The 20711-nt window shown below is 46.4% G+C and overlaps 2 long non-coding RNA genes across 2 annotated transcripts; one reads left to right on the top strand and one right to left on the bottom strand.

The window, feature by feature from the left end:
* The first annotated feature begins 12997 nt into the window (after positions 1 to 12997).
* On the top strand, positions 12998 to 19045 carry LOC135915748 (uncharacterized). Its single transcript, XR_010568730.2, has 3 exons — positions 12998 to 13344; positions 14498 to 14662; positions 17044 to 19045. It is a non-coding gene; the product is annotated as an uncharacterized lncRNA (long non-coding RNA).
* LOC135915747 (uncharacterized) lies at positions 17222 to 20210 on the bottom strand. The gene is made up of 3 exons (XR_010568729.1): positions 19765 to 20210; positions 19345 to 19522; positions 17222 to 17360 (listed from the first exon to the last, which is right to left on the bottom strand). It is a non-coding gene; the product is annotated as an uncharacterized lncRNA (long non-coding RNA).
* Between the last annotated feature and the right edge of the window lie 501 nt (positions 20211 to 20711).

The following is a 20711-nucleotide window of genomic DNA, read 5'->3' as shown; positions in this document are numbered from 1 at the left end:
CGGATGCTAGCGTCAACTGCACACAGGCCAAATTTTTGTGCAAGAATATATTACGTACATTGATGGAGTGAAGAAATCGGGAAATTTGCAAGCTTCAGTTGGAATCAGTTCGCACAGCAGTGATTGGAGATTTCTGTGAGAGGCCTTCGTCCTGCAGATGACTTAAGAATAGTCTGATGCTGATGATGACGATGATGAAGGTGATATTCCTGCACCCGAAATGGCGTTCACTTGTAACGTTTGTTTGCTCTATCTGGAATCCTGTGGCTGCACTGTATGGCGCTTAACGTTAAAATGCTCATAATCACGTTGCGCAGACTTGATATCGGCAACCTAGGAGATTATTTCTGCGACGAAGCAAGCAATGATACGACCGAGGCGGCACGTCATATCTTTATAGTATATGCACGGGTACCTTCGATTTCCTAATCGATTCCACGCGCTATCCACTTCAGTTCCGTTTTCGCGTACACTACCGAAGTGCTTGGAACGCTTTACTTTCGCCGGCTTACATTTCTCTGCCTTTCCCAACCATGGCTCATCTCTGTACACGCAGGAAGTGGCCAGGAAGAACGCAGCTGCCATCTTGGACGCTGCAGACTTCGTGATGGGTGACCAAAAGGTGCCGAGGGTGCCCTCGCCATCGAGCTGATGCGTGACCACCCGCGTCTGCTCGAAAGGGTGATGGAAGGTGCTGACGTCACTAAGGCCGAAGCCAAGAAGATCCGCAGCAGTAGCATCGACGAATTTATGAGAATGACTGGCGTCGTCAAGGAGGCGGTGCAGTGCCTCAGTCATCCCGGTGCCAGGAGGCTTCAGCTCGCCGACATTGGCCACGACTGCTGGCTCCACATTCGAAGTTTCCTGAAGATAGCGGACGTCGTGTCATGTTGAGCCAGTCCAGGTCAGTGAAAACAATTTAGCGGCTTTTTTTACGCCGTTTGCGTGGGGCCGGGGCTTGAAGGAATAGCTCATTTAACACTGCACGATGAAAGTGAATGTGGCTGTCTATAAACAAAAAAATGAAAATAACACAAATTTGTCGTAGATTGCTCGAAAGGCATTCGGCAGTAGCTTACGCAGAATTTGTTAAATTTGTCAGATTCTTGCTACGGTCGTCATTAGCCTTCTTATCGCAAAGCTCAGATTCATTTTTCTATGTGCCACATAATTCCTTTGATAGGCTAAAACGCATAACGTCAGAAGCGGCACATATCATAAATATTCAATATTTTCTTGGATAGCATTTCAATCACATGGAAGATAAAAAAATAGTCTTATTTATATCTTTAGTTTTTTTCCTACACAATAGTAAACTTCGAATAACATCAATGACAACCAGATTGGTTCTCAGTGATTTCTGTCGGGCTTTCTTATTCATTGATAGCTGTACAGGCGAGAGAGTTTATTGAAAGCTGAACTATGCCGGCCTTGTTAGCTCGTTTAGTGAGAATAAAATAAAATGAGGAGGAAAAGAATTAAGGGGGAGAATTTAAAAATAAACGAGCTTGACACTTGAGATTCCGTGTAGTACTTACCAATTGGTTTTCTTTTCTTTATATATGTATATATATATATATGAATGAAAACTCACATGCCATTTCATCTAGCCATCTTTTCCATTAACCGAATCTCTTCGGCATGTGCTATATAACAACATACCAACCGCGCTAAACGAACCTAGAACCTATTTCATGCTAGCTGCTCTAGAGACTACATTTGGTTCGAAATCGATCGGGAGATCTGAGTATCATGACGTCATAATGCGGAAAATGGGCACAAGGGATGCAAACATCTATCTCTCGGTGCTCTGCTGTGCTACCAAACAAGGGCGCGCTGTGAGTAACCACGTAGCAGATCAGTAAGCAATTTATTTGACGTAATTAATTTTTCATAAATAGGCCTGCTAATGGCTTTCTCCTTTTCTTAGCGCATTTATTTCCAAGGCGCACAAATTACCACAATTTAGAGGAATAAAGTAGCGGTGAAAAGGGCCGGTTGGTGGTCGGTCATACTTTCTTCTTGTTCTATGTATAGAGTACAAAAAAGAGAGACGCCAAATTATCATGCCCAAGCTTCAACTACTATCAATACAGTCATGACACAGTGACATAAACGGAACATATAAGGTCCAATTGATTGAAATATTAGGCTTGTGCAATACGTAGTTCATTCGTAACTGAAACAGAGCTTTCATAACATAGAAAGCGATGAAATATCACGACCTCTTATTTTGAATGAGATGGCATACGCGAATGCTTTTATTTTCTGCACAACCTGCAGTGTGAGACTGAGACGGCTAAGGGTGTTCACACATTTTTATGCTTATCGCTTCCTCGTTGCGTTATTAATGCTAATCAATAAATTTTACCACTATCTGCTTCATTCTGCAGTCATCGGCAGCCGAGGTTGGCAGCCCGATGGGAGAAGAAACCAAGGTGGCCCCTCCTGCTGGCGTCGAAATTCCGCTCCAAAATAGGGGCTATTACGTTTCAGCTAGTAGGGATCAGATGTGCACCTATTGACTTTTCGCATTCGTTACACCGCCGACCCAGGAAGCTGTTAGGAAGCCACTGAACACCGTTTGCCATCACCGATCCGGAATTGTTCCAGCGTGTATTCACTGTGTGGTGGCGTTGAAGCAGTGGAGGAGGCGTTCGGTCGTTTTCGTCGTATTATTTCACGCGACATGAATGGCGATTGGAGTTTGCTTGACACGTGCCAATTTTACAACTATAGTGGCGTGCCCATCTTTCTTTATTGACCCTGATTTCAGTCCTGAAACAAAGCTTAGATGTATATCTATCTCACCCGATACTATGTGCAGCTGTTGTTTGAATTTGCATTGTGCACGTCGGCGCGAGTATTTTGAAGCACTTGTTAGGCGCTAGTGTTGTGCAAAGTAATGTCCATAGTTTTATTGCGGTAATTAGTAACATGCAATGAAGCGGACGTGCGTCTTCCGGCGTGTCTAAGACCATGTGTTTGAGTGCCGAGACCATTCTTGTAGTTTTGTATTACTCTCTCCGTAAAAAGTCAACCTTCAGTGTTACACTGTGCATTGCAGTCGTCATGCCTGTAGTAAGAAATAATCCATGCATGTTTCTGCAATGGAGCCCGAGCTAGCATTTAGAGCTGGAATCAGTTCGCTGCACACTTTGAATGTGAGAGACTAGAGACGAGAACTCGAACGTATATAAATTGAACGTGACGGAGTTTTGTTTATTTCCCTCAACCGATTCTCATTCCCTTTTAAAGCATTGTATTTAGGTTACTTTTTACACAGGGGAACGTTAAGCATACAGTACCACGCACTCGACATAAACGGTCAGGTATAATTATATTATCGCAATTATTACATTGGTATGTAATGGTACATCGACCACCAGAAGGCGTTTCGTTCTTGAAGTAAATATAGCACAGTATGTATAGTTCTGATCTCAAACCAAGCGTTGATACCAAGGTGGTGGAACTCAACGGACACAATTAGCTTCCCAGACCAAAAACAGTAGTGATGTTAGGATTAGCCATGCATATAGATTGCCTAACTCTATTACGATGAGGTACTGACACAGTAGATGTGGACGGCATATAAATGGGGGGCGAAGGGCAGTGAAGGACTAGGCGCAGTGACAATTTCTAGCAATTTTACCACCATAAAGTGAGTTTCATTCACGCAGGAACCCCTCACCTTATGTTAGCAGCAGAATGTCATAGCCCCAGTGGCACGTCAATAAACGGGAGAACAAGTTCGTTGTCGACAGATTTGTGTTTTTTGTTGCCTGTAAGTAAAAATTGCAATAAATGGGCGTGTCATGGCAAAAAGAGTGTTTGTGGCCATTTATTAAATAAACCGCATGCTGTGTACACAAGAAATGCAGAAATTTAACACTCCCAGGGTTCGTTTAGTAGCAAAGTACAGATACCCCAAATGGTGGATGGCAAAACGGCGCCGCGGTATCTCCAATGGTAAGAATATCACTTGATCCACTTTCGTCTCCATTAATTTATTATTTCTTTTTTCGGTTAGTAAGTACAAGATTTTACCCTATGATGTTGTCCTTGGTGTCCTTGTTGGTTTCTTATGACATGGTTAATAAATATCGGGCCCCTCGGCTCCCTTTCTTCTCGTTCATTACATTACGAGGGTCTCGAATCTGGCAACATTGATGCTCATTTACGTTGTGTGCGTTTATCGACCAGCTGCCGTCACCCAAATAGATCACGGACTCGTGACGCCTGCGACAAAAAAGGTGTTTCACATTCGACGCCTAGGTCCGTGAGTGGTGGCGCTGGCTAACATCCCAGGGTTAGTCCTAGCAGTAAACCGCATAGAGTGAATGGCAAACCGGGGTCGCCGCAGTAGCTCAATTGGCAAGAGAATCGCACGTTTGATGAGAGCACGTCGGCTCGTATATCACCTGCCGCCAGTTCTTCAACCATTTTCATTCCCATTTGTTGCTCATTTTTTAGTCATTAAGTGCGTAATTTCCCCTACGTTGCTCTGGGCGTCCTTGTTTGTTGGCTTATGTTATGCTCAACAAAAATGATGCCCCTCGGTTCCCTTACTTCTGGTTCGTAATATATATATATATATATATATATATATATATATATATATATATATATATATATATATATATATATATATATATGTGTGTGTGTGTGTGTGTGAGAGTGGAAGTGAGTGGAGGTGAGAGACGTGAAGAAGAGGGAGGAGTGGTAGCTTTTGGCAAAGACCCCCCCCCCAAATAATTTTCTCGCTGCACCACTACATTCTTCGTCACTTCAAGCCGCACATGTCGGCTTCCCACTAATGCCAGCGTATCATCGCTATCGCACTCTCTTATCCCTGTTTCCAGTAGTTTAATGAGCACGACAAGATCATTAAAGCATATCGGAAAGTTTTCACTAAATATGTGCCACGCCGTTTTGCGCGTTACCACTATGTGATTGGACACTTAGTGCAGTAAGCTTTCCGTTACACTAAAACAACGGGTACCATAGAAATTCGACTGTTGAGGCGAACGAGTGACTTTCATAATTCGTCAAAAAAAAATATCAGTTTCGACGCGAGGGCCATGCAATGAATGCGATGGACATGACTACACGAAGTGCAATGTTCGTAGGTGTAGTGGCAGTACCAATTGGAGTAAAAGTAAGCAGCCTATGTAAAACGAGCTGTTGCGTTAGACAGCCTCTGTTTGAATCCTTCCATCGGACAGTCTCATTATATTTATTTTTTTAAATTTTATGTGAGTACAAACTAAAGGCCCTCCGTTGGAAGGTATTACAGAGAATGGAAATGCAATATCGCTAAAGGTAACATGTAACAGCTGACAACAATATGAAAAACAATATAAAAATGAAAGCCAATGTCTCTCTTGGCGAACACCATTTTTCCGTATCGTGTATGTTTCAAATCTCTTTTCTGGGCCGATCACGGAGGTAGCGAAAATCCGGGTCTAATAAAATAGCATCATTTTCAGGTTTCAGCTCTGTTTTTGTTTCGCACTTCTAAAATTTATGCTTCAAAGGAATTATGCATGCGCTGCTGTTGTTTTGTTTCATGACATTTGTTTCTGGGCTGCCATTTTCAAAATTCTGAGGAATAACTTTGTCAAGAATATAATCCCTGGTCTGAGTATCTCTCTCTCAGGGACAGAGCATGTCTGATGGCGTTCTCAAAGTCCTCAAAGCAGCGGCTGATAAACAGATATGAAACTGGCACCCATATCTTCCCAGAACGTCAGATAAAACTGAATGGGTAACCCGTCCAGCCCTGGGGCCAAGCCACGCTTCATGGAAGATAATGCTCCCTTCGCTTCATCAGCTTCATCATCAGGTCGTGCACAAAGATGGTCAGCTACCTCCGGTGGAACCTGAGGCAGCCCACTAAGCATTGTACGAAATCGTCGAGAGCCAAAATCTTTTTGCATAGTCGTACGGGCCATGTTTCCAATATGCGTTACAATGAGCGAATATTTAGGTGAGGGAGGTGACGCAACACAAAGTGCTCTTGGGGCCGCCGAACCGAATGAATTCGCCTGTGTAGAAAGCGAGTTTCTTGCAAACCGCAGAACTGCAGGGTGTGCACACGGGTTACGTCTGCATCGCCAAGCAGCCGCTGGCAAAGAGGAAGCGGCGGTGACGCGTTGGAAGCGGCTCCGTAGCTCACGCTGCCATGACCGCATAAACGGAGTCAGTTGATTGACCCGAAGGGCAACACGGAGCTTCGTGGCAGTATCCGCCAGGTTTTCTGACATATGTCGTCCGAGTGCACGTCTTCCAACTGAACAATGCAGACGCCACTGCACCTTGAGCGCGTCCCATGACTCTGGCTCAGATCTAGAAATAGAGGCGTACCGTTGACAAACAACAGCGCGAGTGCGCGTGTAGAATGCGGATGTCTAGACGCGATGGTTTAGGGGATGGGAAAGTTGGGAAGCGAGTTTCAAGCATAACTGGTGTGTGATTGGAAATATAAACGGGGGATGAAGGTAAAGTTATCACATCAGATCGGTGAATGGGTACAGTTCAATATAGGGCTCTTTGGTATCAGCAACATCTATGGCACATGCGTTCTGTTGAATATATTTTTGAAGTTATGCATCTATAAACTGACAAATATCATTCGCGATAAGAAAGGAGAAGGCTGCTTTTTAGGCAGGAAACGTCACACCTTATTACAAACTCTCGAATTTAGAGAACTGACTTGGTTTAAAGCACAGTTGTCACGGCAGGAACTGCAACAGCATTCTACACTGACGTCTTTGACCTGAAATTTCGCCTCGCAGCTTGTGAGGAACTCAGAGCTGGCCAGAATGTGTTGTGAGATGTTGATGGAAATGAAATGACCCTGATTCATAGTGATAGAACCCAGCACGCTGTTCGCGATTTAGGTTGGAATTAAAATTTTATAATGTTGTGCGAGCAGCATTTCTTGGGATACTTGCTAGGCGAATTTCCCACGCTAAGGCGCTAAGCGTGCGAACGTCGCCTCGCACCTGCTTAAGCTTTTTCCTATAGTCTCTAGAGCCACTCGAGTTTTCTCTTATTGACAGTCGGCCATTTTCCCAAGAAAGTATGCCTTCCAACCACTGGGAATCAACCATCGCCGACAACGTCAGCACCTTTCCACTTAAGTACGAAGATCTGGACAGGGGCTGTACCGCTTCAAGGTAACCTGGGGCCTGGCAGACCAATTAACTGAGCCATCTTTCTGGCCAACATCCAAGGGTCGCGAGTTCAAAACCTCGATTTCCTTCCTTTTTTTATCTCTTTTCTTTTAGTTTATCATTATAATAGAGAATTACATATCTTCGCCACGACCGTCCGCACGGGGACCCTCTTAAATTTGTTTTCTTCAAACACTGGTTGTAATTTTGTTTCCTCTATTATTTATGGCCACTAACGTGCAGGTCATAAACTACACGGTTTCTCCAGCTTAGTGCCATGTGTGCGGTTTCACCGAGCTCAGATTGGTCGGCCTTGACTGATAGAAGGAAGCAACACTGTAGGTTAAATGAGGCATACAACTGCCGTCTCCCTAGTGCTTAGGGTTGCTGCGTTCCCAGAAAAACTACGAGGTCAGTTACACCCCCCCCCGCCATTCCGTCCTTCTCATTAGTCCTAGTATAATCACTGTCCAAAGCTGTAGAAAGGGTGAAGACACCACCGAGAACCGTCAAGGTCGCCTGCTTTCGGCGAATCTCAGCGCGATAGTGCGACTGACCATTCTGACTAGCCACCCGGGAACTCGGGTGTTCGGACGACAAGAGACAAGCAGACGTGACGAGTGGATCATACGACACTCGGAGCCTCTTGGTAAGCGCTGAAAAGCTTGCCTGTTTTATTTTTACGCGCAGGTGTTAAGTGCTCTTCTAATTTAGCTAAAATGAATCGTGTACCTAGGCGCGGTCAAGTCCGCGTGCATGCGTAAGATCCGGGAAACAAGAGACTACGGCAACCGAGAATTGACACTATGTCGTGCACCCTAAAGCGATCAGCAAAAACTCGCAAAGGGCGGGCAAATAAGCGCATCTCTTACCGACGAAGGGCCCTCTGAGCCGTAATTGTCGGTGACAAGGTAGCCTAGCCGCCTGCGACATTATCTTACTGAGCTAAGCCTTATGCTGGGTTGCGGTAGTCGGAAGTTCAAATCCGCCCCTATTTCTCTTTCTGTCTTTTTTTCTTTTTTTTAACGGTGGTTTATCTGCGTATGACATCCTCCAGTGCACTGCATCTGCAGGCTTAGAGCAGCGCCTGACGCCGACGAAAGATTCTGAGAGCCAATGGGGCTATACTAATCAAGGTACAACCAAATTAGGAAGGCCGACTAAGCTTGAACGAAGACACTCCCTCACCAGAACAGCAATTGGCCTCCCTGGTGCAGTATTCGGCCACAACCTTCCTTATGAAATGATCTCCTCAATGAAATGGCTCTCCGTCTCCAGTGGCTGCGGAGCACCTGACCAAGGCGGCGGTAAAACTTGCAACGCAGCAGAGGGTGCTAAGAACATCTTGGTCCGCACAGGCCACCAATGGAAACTGACCCTTGCAACGTTTAACACCCGAACCCTCACGAGCGGGGCAAGCTCAGCAGGACTCTTCGAAGAACTATCAGACATTGTTTGGGACATTATCGGCATTAGTGAGATTAGAAGACCTGGTGAGGCTTACACATCGCTGAATAACTGTCATGTCCTCTCCTATAGAGGTCTTCCGCATAAGAAGCAATACGGGGTGTAATTCCTAATCCATAAAGACATACCGGGCAACATTGACGAATTCTACAGCATCAACGAGAGGGTAGCAGTATTCGTAATCAAACTCAACGGACCTTTTCATTTGGCGAGGAGGAAAGGGCACGCGGCGAGCCTTTCCTCCTCTCCGGATTGTGAGATCCGGCGCGGCGCTGCTTGAAATTATTGCTTTTGCGTGCTGCCCAACGATTTCGAGATGTTTTAGATAGTACTTGGTGAAATTTACGCAATGTTCGTTCATATATGGTCGTCAGGGAAGCCTTTCGGTGCATCGGCAACTACAGTACGGGGAAATATCTCTTGGATGCGCAAACATGTGACGCGCATTGTCAGCGGCGGTATGTGTTGTGAACAGTTTTGTGGATATTGGTTTTGATTCAACGAAGATAACCGGCGCCTCTGTATTGCCAGCATGAAATGGTAAAGCTGCGCACTATCTGATCGCTTGGCGTATGGACTAAAATTAGATCGCCTGCTCGTGTACAGTCAACCTAAGTCAACTATGAAACATCTAAGCCGCAAACGCAATCAAATATTTGTGTTACACCGGCATGGTTCTCGCCACGATTCAAGTCTAGTAGGCTTGAAGTCACTATATGTCTACACTAGCCTCCTGCATGAGGCCGATCTCGCTGTACAACACAGTGATCAATTACGGTTGGCGGACCAGCATGATACATATGAATAAGCTATGTGCTTTGGCATTGTCTTTTTGCCCTGTAATGCCATAATATCCGAGCAGAATCCCAAAAAAGGAATGCGATGGCTATTTTGAGGACAAAATAGATATGCCTCTAGGTCTTATAGTGAGACACTCTATGCACCCAGCAGTCGGTGAGTGCTACATGGTTTCTAGGAACTACGTACGGACTCGAAGAAGCCATTAATGATGATTCGCGATCCACGAAACGCACAACCGACGCGCACTCAACATGGACGCAGGTGCACAAAACAACCGGCGAAAGCCCCGAGATCCTTTCAAAACGTTTTCAGCGCCGTGCGGCATGCGGCAGCACAGGAAAATGAAAAAGGCGGATTGCGACATGGGTCAGCTGGTGGCGACTCTGTCTCTCTCAGAATGGGCCGGTTCTGCTGAATATTCCTTTGGACGTCCCATCGTGGACAAGACGCGGCAGGTGCGGTGTTCATGTCAACGGCGTCGTTTGCCTCTTTCGTGGAAGTACAAGTCCAAGCTGGATAAAACCGGTCTCCAAGGCAAGGGTCAGCAGATCTGTGGAATTTTGAAGGCTGCCAATAGATTCGTCGTGGTGCTCTGTCGGCCCCGACTATTCAGTTCGACCCACGGAAGGGTTCGGCAGTTTCGTGGAACTTTGCCGGCACCGAGGGCAACTGCTTCAGAAGAACGGGGCGGGGAGAGTGGAGGGTGATTTTCTCCTTCCTCAGAATCACAATATACATTTGTAATACAAAACCAGACGTTCTTGTTGAAAGTGTCCAAATGTGGTGCCTCTCCCTTCGACAAGCAATTTGGTCTCGCTCATCCACAGTCGCGTTCGACTCAGTAGAAGCAGGCTAGCCTGATAGCACGAGACCAGAGGAAGAGTTGCTATCTGTCATTTCACTCTTGCTTGCCTGGAGTGAAGTTTGTGGATATCATTTCAGCGGTCGCATCGCCGGAAGGCACTACGAGCACGGCTCAAATCGCTCACACATCGCGACTGTGCAGGTCGTTGGTTCTTCTCGGACTCGTGTCTACGTATGCTGTCTGTGACGGTGGTGGCGTGATCGGCTCGGAGGTGGCGTGACTTGTGCGCTCGAGCTTCGGTGCTGCGGATCCCCTCCACGTGGGCCCCTCTCGGAATGGTTGGATAGGTGTACGGTGTGGATTCTTCTAGACTCCAACCCGCTGTCTTCGATTCGGTGAGGTGTTCCGGTGGCTGTTTTAGAGCGCAGCTCTTTGGCGTCCGTTCCTGGGTTTCGCGTCGTCGTCGTCGTCGGCGTTGTCGTCGGCCTCGTAACCAGCTCGCCGACGAATCTGCTGCTCCGCCGCCGCGCATGCGCGCTGTCGGCTCTCCGGGCGAGGGAGGATGATGGAAGGGAGGAGGAGAGACTGTGGAGGAGGGCTGGCTACACAAATGGCTCTTTGGCGTCCGTTCCTGGGTTTCGCGTCGTCGTCGGCCTTGTCGTCGGCCTCGTAACCAGCTCGCCGACGAATCTGCTCCGCCGCCGCGCATGCGCGCTGTCGGCTCTCCGGGCGAGGGAGGATGATGGAAGGGAGGAGGAGAGACTGTGGAGGAGGGCTGGCTACACAAATGGCTCTTTGGCGTCCGTTCCTGGGTTTCGCGTCGTCGTCGGCGTTATCGTCGGCCTCGTAACCAGCTCCGCCCCCCTTTCATCCCCCCAGCGCTAGCAGCGACCGACTGATACCGCTTTCGTGAGTCCGCTACCGCACTAACGAAAGACGTCGTGCACTTCCTGCAACTCGCATTAACCGTCCATCGATCCACACCGATGTTAGTAGTGGGGGACTTTAATGTTGACATAAAGACAAACAGCAATTTCCTAACACTTATGCGGGAGAACATCCCGTTCCTCTCGCTCGTAACGCGTCCCACGGCTGTGACAACCTCGCGAGGCACTTGTATAGATCTCGTCTTTGAGAATCAAGCATTGGTGTACCAAGTCGAACATATATCAGTCTATTTCTCCGACCACAAAGCTTCCTTAATGACTGTCAAGAACTCTTAGTGGAGTCTTTGTTAAAGGAATACGTGTGAAAAATAAAAAAAATTCTGTGATAGCGCATACATGTGTTGCTCGATTTCTTTGCCTCAATCTATCGAAAAGGTGAAACAGCTTATTTGCTGCGCTCAAATTTCGCATTAGGAAGTAACGTAATCGTCGGTAATTTTTTTTGTCCTTGGTTTTTTCCAGTGCTTAGCTGAGGGTTCCTAGCTTCCTACCTCGTGTAGTGCTAGCTTAAACTTCGGCTAGGCGCGGGCGCCACGTGGTTTTTACCGCGATGGTGGCCCCTTCGCGGCTTCGGCCGCTTACGTTTTTCGGGCGAGTTCCGAAAGGCGCTTCCAACGTAGATGTTTGCAAGGCGCTCGTAAAGCGCTTTTCGTTGAACGACCTTAAGTCAGTGCAGGACTTTGGTGCAGGAAGGTTCGAGATAACGTTTAAGAGTAAGGCCGCGGTTGATCGCTTCTCAGCTGATACCGCACTGCAGGTTCGTGATGTGGAAGTTCGGTTTGAGTATAGAGGTGTGCGTGTGAAGTTGGTTAGGGTGTTTGGCTACCCCGCGGATCTTCCGGACCAGGCTCTCGTCTCCGAGCTAGAGGTCTTCGGAAAGGTTCACGGGATCTCCGAAGAATGCGTGCCCGGTTTCCCTGCCGTTGGCACCGGTAACCGGCGCATTCGGATAGAGATGGCGCGGCCCGTTCCTAACCTTCTTCGTGTAGGTGAGCGTGTCGTTCAGTGTGAGTACGAGGGTGTAGTTAGGTTGTGCCGTAGGTGTAACTTGGCAGGACACCACGGCGCCGCGTGCGACACGCCTCAGTGCGCTCGCTGCGAGCAGTTTGGCCACGCGTCCTGCGACGCGGCGTGCGTACGTTGCGGCGGCGACCATGCGGTTTCGGCGTGTAGCGTCCGCACCTACTCGTCAGTAACCGCGAGGCCAGAACAGCAGAAACCTGCCGTCGTGGAAGCGGTTACTTCGCCGGTAGCTGATACGGTTGCTGCCTTAGAGGAAGGAGAGAACCAGGGCTCCTTGAGCGTGGTCGATGCCGCCGGGAGCGGCGGCGATTCCGTGGACGCTACCGTGGTCGTTCCCCCTTCCGTCACGGCAACGTGCGAGGGGGCAGCGGGCGAGGAGGCTGAAACGGCGGTCGCTGTCGCCTCCGTGGCTGGTGCGCCTCTTGCTACGCCGGCCGCTATCCCGGGCGCGTCCGAACCGCTGACTGGCGCGACTGACGCTCCTCGTCAGTCGAACCATAAGCGTAAAGGCCCAACCACACGCAGCCCGGGATACGCGTCTCGCTACGCGTACACGTAAGCGTACGCGTCTGCGTGCGCGTACGCGGGTGATGAAGGGAAGGGCGTCCAGCCACACGATACGCGCACGCGTGCGCGCTTCGCTGCGCGTAGCACAGGGCTGACAGACCAGCGGCCCAGCGACGGCGGAAACGGTCGTCTTTGGCTTTGAGAAAAGTTTATCTTTAATTTCATTATGGCTAGCCATTTTTATTTAATTTATCAATGTTAGAGCTAGTACATTGTTTTTAAGTTGAGAAATGCACGCTGTTCGTATCTATCCATCCTTATGGCAAGAAAAGCTACATCAATTATCAACATCACGCGCGATAGCGTCTGCTTGCTCACAACTGCAGCTGACATCTACGCGCGACCACGCACGACGTTGCTGCCGAGCTCTTGCTTAGCCGCTTGCTTCGCCGGCATCAGCGTTCTCTCCCCGCAATGTACCACATGAGAAAGAAGCTTTTGCTGCTGCTGCTCTTGCAAAGGCGGCGGGAGCGCAGAAAGCGTCTGCGGCCTCTGCGGCGACGTTGGTGGGTCCGGCCAGTCTTTCAACTGCGTAAAGAAGAAGGACTTTACGGCTGTGAGTAACTTCTTTCCTTTCGATGATCTACAGTGGTAGAACTAGGAGCCAGTGTTTGGACATGGGGACTTATCTTCGTTAGGACAGCAATTACTTATCAGCGTTTTTAAGTGCGCGCATAAGTGAAAGGGTTAAAGTAGCAATGCGGGGATCGTACTCGCAGCGCGCGAACGCCCAATTCGCAGAACAGCATCGCGTCGTCGGTGCAAGGTTCGTCCAGGTTGACAGCACCGATCGAAACGATAACGTGACGTACGCGAACAGGGGGAACGACAAGAGCAGGGTGTAGTTCGGAAAGCGCGAAAGCATAGGCGAAGATCGGGCTGATTAGCCGCCGGAAGCACACAGATCGTACATTGGATACGTGGTGACGACACCTCACGACGTTTCAACAGCCGTCTGTCTAACCCGTGTATGCAGTACAACATACCGTCACTAATTCTTCAGCTTCAGAGGGGAAGAAGCACTTGATTCTATTTAACAGACCATCTGTAATACTAATTTGGGGCTTCCTTCATTATTAACAGTAGACCATACTGTTTACACAGATCTTGTGTAGCATCCTCTTGCACAACATTTGTAAGGATTAAGTTTTGTAATACATTTTCTGCTATTCGATATTTTATTTGATATCCAGCTTATTTTTTCTTCATTTCATTCGATATTCTATTCTAAATCTACTTTTCGGTATTACCACACCCCTACAAAAAGTTAAGGACTGCTAGTTATATTTGTGCCATTAGTATAGCGCATAGATTCAAGAACACCTTTTTGCACGTGTTGGTTGTCGTATATGAATCTTGTGGATGAGATACAATTTCCATTATTTTCTGTCTCTCAGAAGTGTGACTGTAGAATATGATGTGTAATGTAATTAAATTGTGACCTGACAGGTTTAAATGCTGTGCAACAAATTTCGGAAGTTTCTTGGTGGTGGCCGCACGATTTTTCTTTAATATACCGTTGACTGGCTCTCCTGTTTTGCCGACACACTGTTTGTATTCAAGCATATAAACAAAGCAGGGGGTAAAGTTAATCATGGCTAGTGGCTATGCGTGTGTGTCAGTGAAAAGTGTACAGCTCCCGGTACCTGCGAGTGTATGCAGGCAGGGTACGGTCCTTCTGCCAGGTAATAATGCACAATTTTTTACAGATGCAGCGGATACGTCAGGATGACCACGGATTTTTCTACAAGTTCTTTCGCAAGACACCACAGCTCTTTGACAAGCTATTGAGCTTTGTCGCAGAGGACCTCACATGGCAGCACCACATTCGAGATACCCCTGGAGCCTGGAGAACGACTTGCTGTAGCATTGAGGTTTGTAAAGGATAGTTGCCCCTAGAGTAATAATGTGCAATTGCAGGAATACAGAAGAACACTGTTTCTTTGTCATTTAATGTATCATTTATTTTATTTACACAATATACTAACCGCCGCCTTTTGGCAGCCAAATCATGAGGGGGTCACAAAACATTGAAGCACAACAAAAGAATGAAATGACTGACAACGAGCACGCATAATAAATACTAATACATAATCTAGTTCATTATACACAACTAAATATTTATTAACTCATAAACAAATAAAAAAATGGGACACAAAATGCTGATACAAAACGAGAAATAGTAATGAAGGTACTGACAATGTGCGTGAGAGGAAATACCAGAAAAAAAAGATCACATGATCACAGAGACAAAGTTTCAACTTAGTGCATCACCAGTGTAGCAGTTATGGCTAACTATGGCTAGCAGTTAGCTAACAAAAAAATGCCATCGAATGGGATCACACAAAAGCTACCTCAGTGCTTTTGACCTTGCGCAACCTGTGAAACTTACTTTGAGGAATGATTGTACATGTAGTATTAAACAAAGGTAGTAGCTAACCTACACAAATGAATTTTGATCATATGTCACTCAAGAAGGGCCCCCACAGCCATGCAGATCATTGTCAAGAAAAGTCATGTCATCATAATTAGTATGCAAACAATTGAGACATGGGTACAAATTTTTTTCAACTTGCATTCAAGCTACTTGGCATTCGGGCAAGACGTGTGGGGATTGAGGCGGCTAGACTCTGCAGTGGTGTGTAAGTCGTATAGTGGCAATCGTGCCTGCAAAGTATTAAACAACTGCAGAACAGCACGACAGCTGCAGAAATTCCTTACATTTTTTTCAGCTTAAGAATTTTTTTAAAGCTCACATGCTGTTCGCGGCTCCCATCAGGTAGCCCTGCTTCCTGCCAGAGAAGCAGGGTCATACGTATACATGTCTCATTTACGCACTGCCTTCAGTGTCACTGATTACGTACAAAGACTTTGGCCAAACATCCAATGCAGAACATGCAAAACCAACTCGAACTGAGCCACGAAACATAAAAAAAATGCAAGGAATGTGACTTGTGGATGATAGTTGTGGGAGAGGTAGAGGTTGTCTATGTTGGCAGTGAACCTTGCCTCCTGGCTATGTGGTGGCAAGACTTTTCCCTTTCTGCCACCTCTTGTAATAATAATAAAACAATTTGAAAAATACTTGAGCTGCTAGAACGCCCCGACAGGCTTTACAACTTGCAGCATATAACAAAAATTTTCAATGGGGACTGGTTGAAGGTTCATTACATTTCTTTTTATTTATAGGCATGTACAGGCATCTCTAGATGCATGCACAAACTCTACATGCACAGGTGGTGAACTCAAAAAGGCTCATTGCTGCAAGACAGCATGAATGAGCAAAGACAGATGAAAGCGATAAACACCTGTCTTGCAACAACAAACCTTTAGTTGCAAGTCAGTGCTTCTTTCTCTATCGTAGGTGTGTCGCTAAAACATGTTCACACATCTCTACAGCAGCAATGGCCAACCAACCAGGCCCATAGACATCAACTTTATGAAATTCTTGAATAATACCACACAAAAATATGGATACAACACAATGTAAAATGAACAAAAGAGAAGAGCTGAGGGGCTTTGATATGTCAACAACAGACAAGGAAATGTATAGAAAGTATAAAGGAAAATAACTGTCGTTTTATTTGTAATGTTGACATCACAAGGAGAAGGGAAGTGAAAGTGGAGAAAATATAACTTGCCACTGGTGGAAGCTAAAACCAATTGAGCTGGAGGCTATTCCACCATCAATTTCATAGAATGTTTATGTGTACTAGATTAGGCTCTTGGAGTGTTCTTGCACGAGTAGCACTGGCTAACACTACCAGGGTGAGATCTAGTACATGCACATACAGGCCCAAGAAAGTGTGCAGAGGGATAGCCATTGCTGCAGCTCTACTGGTAAAGCAATGCAAGCATAATTCAAAGGTTGTGGGTTCGTCTCCCATTAATGGGAAGCTACCTTTTCATGTACTTTCATTGTCCTCCTTATTTTTCCATTTCGATATAAAGCAATTAAATTCATCAATGATTTCCTTTTGTTTCATTGTCTCTTGGCTTTATTATACAAAAAGTATACATTAAAAAACATTAATCTTTGAATTACTCTCCTACTTGCATCAATTTAATTTTCAAGTCGAGATGCGTATCCTCACTGACCTCTCTAATGTGTTTGAGCAGAGACACAGCAAAAGTTCAAGGTCGTCCTGTGGTTTGCATCTTTTGATTGCACTTGAAACATTGCCTAATTCCTCCAATATTAACTGACTCTCATCTTTCTTTTTCCTTTTCCTCCGTCTTGACGTTGCTTCGGAAGCAATGCTTCCCAACGTATCCAGCCTGCGACTGCCTGCTGAAGCCAGCGATGCTTGTGACTGCGGCCTGCTGTGGTGTGCCTCAGAAGCCTTGGGAACCAGAACTTCTGGAAACATCGGTGATACAAGAGATTCCAAAATGTCCTGAGACTCCACAGACTCATGCGACACCGAAGACAGAGTCGATGCTGGCGCTTGTGACTCTTCACTTGACGGTGATGGCACTTCAGATCAGAAAACTGGCACATTTTTTGTTAAGATGTCTGCAGCACTTCCCTCCTCACTCGATGGGGGCACTGGTGGAAGGTTGGCGGACATCCTGCATGTGAGCGTAATAAGGTTTGCACATACTGTCAATGTGTAAATAATGTGCCAGTCTGGATGCAAAAATATATGAAGGCTCAAATCCGTCCACATTTGTTTTAGTGTGTGATTTTATTAGAGTACACTGAAGCTCTGAATCAGTTTTGTAGGGACAAAAGTGGCTTGCCTACACAACCAGAATGAACAGTTTCTGCATGCGCGTAAGTGTAGCTTTTCTATCTTTTTCTGTTTTTGCTTGTGATGCATTAAGGCAGTTCTTACGTGATCTGCATGCGTAAAGCCTAGTGATTACTTCTACTCAAAACAGTGCATGATATTTGGAATGTTTCAGTTTTGAAATAATTAGCAGGAAGCATTCCACTACATTTACTCAGTAAAACCACTTAATAAATTTCATGTTGAAAGACCTATGCTTGCACTTTCTAAACATAGAGTAGTAGTACTGTTAGGTCTTGCTTTAGCATAAGGCTCTCTCCTGTTCTAGTTTTTCTACTTGAAACGTTCTTGGCTTGTGACTTTGTTTTCCTTTCACTTGTTTGTAAACTTCATCTCATTCTAAACTGTTTTTCTTAACTGAATGTACGTCTAAACAGTGTGAAGCTGTGTACGTAGTAGTCAGTGCATTTGTTGTTTGTATTTAGGAAGTTACGTCTAATAATGTTTGTCTTCTTGCCATCTGCCTTGCAAAGGGTATTTTGGCCCAGCAAAGCTGACCTTAGCGAGCAAACCCTTCCAGAAGGTTTCTTACAGCCAAGCTTTTTTTGCCTCTTCTCTGGACTTTCCTACCGCTGCTCCTACTGTCTTGCCAAATAGCTCGCCTCATACTGATAATAATGTAGACATTGAACAATTGTCATCCCAGCTGACTACTGGCTACTGTGTTGCACGAGTGACCAGTACTGGACGTAATGCAAATACAAATTAAAATAATGTAACTGGATCGTGGTTTTGGCATGTAAAATTTCAATAATCATTTTTTGCACAGTGCGAATGTGTTAAACTGGATCATCAAGTCCTTCCTCGGAAATTTTGCTAAGCAGGAACAGTGTTCTCCACAAACATTGTGAAAGCTTCGCTTAAACCAATAACCACAGCACCTGAGATCTGCAGAATAACCACAGGCTGATAATAAGTAAGGACACTGCTGAGCAGACACAAAAAGAATTATCAATTACACAGCTGACAATGTTGTCAGTACTATGGCGCATTTATTCCTACAGCATGATGACACTGAATGAATCCCTAAGCAAGCTAGGTAATATTTGGGGGTCTGTGATGATGCACCGATTTGCACACTGCTGGCAAGCAACAAAATGCAAAATTAAAACTGTATATTGAAGTGCCCAAGGTACACGTGAATATAGCAACATTCAATACTCAGTTAAATACTGGCCATTGACTTGCACGCTGCCTTCTAGGATCAGTGCACAGAATAAAAAAAAAAAAACTACTTGCATGTTTTGTGTTTTCTTTTTGTGTGCGCATCATGCAAGCCCGTTTCTTTTTTTGATCCTGCTAATTTGTATGTGATATTCTCTGTACTTCTGTCTTATGCTTTATTGTTAGGTTTTTAAGTGCTATTTTACTTGTTATTTTGTACCTGTTTTTCTGCTTTCTCTGCTCCCCACTGCAAAGCCAAACTGGCTTTGTGGGTACCTAAATAAATAAATATACAAAGCTATTCTTGTACTGCTTGTATGTCCCCTTACCGGATCACATTTACCGAAATATGCGATAATCGGAGCGGCGATGCAGCACAAATATTTTATCGCCAATTAGACAAAGCTGAATATAATGCATACTGTGCGTCGACTTGCTTGTGTAAGCACTATTTCGAGTCGATTCCCATAAGTGCGGTGCATTGCCAGCTATAATACAAACATACGGCATCGCCGGTCAACGTGGTAAAGGGAAAGCACTAAAATCCCGTGTTTCATTTTTAACACGCCGGCTAAGATGGAAATTTCAAGATCACTTACGGTCTACACTCCATTGTGTAGCGCAGAAACATCATCTGGTCGAAAAACAGCCAGATGACGTCGTTGTGAACGTCGACTGGCACGGCGCGGCTCTTTCCTTTCTGACAACGTCTTCCCAGGCGCCGAAATGTATTCCCCAGGGACTTCCATCACTTCTGCAGCGCTGTGATAACGTCATCTGCACAGATGAAACGCGTTTTCGACATCTGCGAGTCTGCTGATGAGAGAGGCAGCTTATACCAGTGCCACACAGCTAGGCTTTCGATGGCGATCGAGCGCGATCAAATTTCTCGATCACGATCGGTTCTACGCATATTGCGCGGTACAGGCAATCGTGATCATCAAATCCGACCCCGATCGGGCTCGATCGCGATTGAAACTGCTCCGCTATGACGCCCGTATAAAATTCCGAGCACTCACCTGTTCGACAGCGTTGGGCATGACGATCCACGACCACCTCGTCAAGTGCTTGTTCTAGTGGCGCTTGTGTTTCGCCTGCTACCAAAGCGCAAGTCGAGCCTCAACGCAGGCGATCAGCGCTTCGTTGTTGATCGCCTCCATAGCCTCTGTGATCTATCGACACGAAACCAGCGGCGACTCCCGGCGTCTCCGCACGATTCTGAAACTTCAACAACCTTTCCGAACCGCCGGAAGTGTACATGCGGCCCACGTGACGTCGGTGCACAAGCTGCCACTTCCGTCGCGTACGCTCAAAGTACGCTCAAAATGACGCCCAAGATCAAGACCTCCTTGACGCGCGCGTTTCCTGCGCGTCTGCCCTCTCTAGACGCGTAGGACAGGCGCGTACGGCCTCGCAGACGCGTGACGCGCAGCCAGGCGCGCACGATTCACCGCGTGTGGTTGGGCCTTAAGAGCGGCGCGCACACCGCGCTGGCTCCGCTGCCAGGGCGGCGGCCGCGGAGCGTGGGTCGAGCTCGGACGAAGGTGGCTCCCAGGGCTCGGAGACTGGCGCTCCAGAACTTAAGCGCAGTGCCGTTGATACGTCCGATTCTGATACTGAGGTCCCATCGGACACAGAGGGTTCTCCTTGTCCCATCTGCGAATGGTGACGCTGCGAATGCTCGTTGCTCTGAGACAGAACCTATGAGTCTACTGAAGAGGGGTCTTCAACTTCGGAGACCCTCTCATAAGTAGTCTTTGCCTTTTTGTCATTAGCGGCTAGAATTACCTAATACTAGCCTGCTCTTTATTTATTTCCTAGCTCTTTTCGTTTTCCTTTGTTTCTACTAGCTTCTAGCTAATTTCTTTCTCCTTTAAAATGGCTCCTTCTCTCACTATAGCTACATTTAACTGTCGGGGTTTGTCGCGCGCTTCTAAGCAGTTAGAGGTTGTAAATTTGGCTAAAT

This window comes from Dermacentor albipictus, unplaced genomic scaffold (assembly GCF_038994185.2).
Source record: "Dermacentor albipictus isolate Rhodes 1998 colony unplaced genomic scaffold, USDA_Dalb.pri_finalv2 scaffold_22, whole genome shotgun sequence".
NCBI lineage: Eukaryota > Metazoa > Arthropoda > Arachnida > Ixodida > Ixodidae > Dermacentor > Dermacentor albipictus.
This window is presented reverse-complemented; position numbering and strand designations above follow the sequence as displayed.